Raw genomic sequence first — 468 nt, forward strand, 5'->3', positions numbered from 1 at the left:
TCTCCTCTAACCTGTTCTACTTTGTACGTATAATGATTCCCTTGGCTGGGGCAATGGCGGGGTAAAAGAATGACTCAATATCCTGGTGGTTAGAGGGCTCCCCTGGGGTGGGGCCACCTGCATGCCAGACCTTGCAGCAACAGATGTCATGTGTACGTGTATTGTAGTGAGGCTAGAGACCAGGTGCCGTATAATACATATATATATGGCTGCCATTCCACTCCTCTTTGAAGGTATACTATAGTTCCTGTGGTGTTCATATTACAAAAGGTTTTATAAAAAGGAGGACAGCTCTCTAAAAGGGAAATGTTAAATTACCATAAACATTCCTGATCTTTAACTGGTTGTATTTTAATGAGAAACTATAAAACATAGCTCTCTATGTTAAGGAAAACTACGCGTCCCTGCAAGCCGATATTGGCGACCAGGGTGGACGGCTGGCGACCCTCTGGGTTAACATCCGTGGGG

The sequence above is a fragment of the Alligator sinensis genome, unplaced genomic scaffold, assembly GCF_000455745.1.
Source record: "Alligator sinensis unplaced genomic scaffold, ASM45574v1 scaffold918_1, whole genome shotgun sequence".
Taxonomy (NCBI): Eukaryota; Metazoa; Chordata; order Crocodylia; family Alligatoridae; genus Alligator; species Alligator sinensis.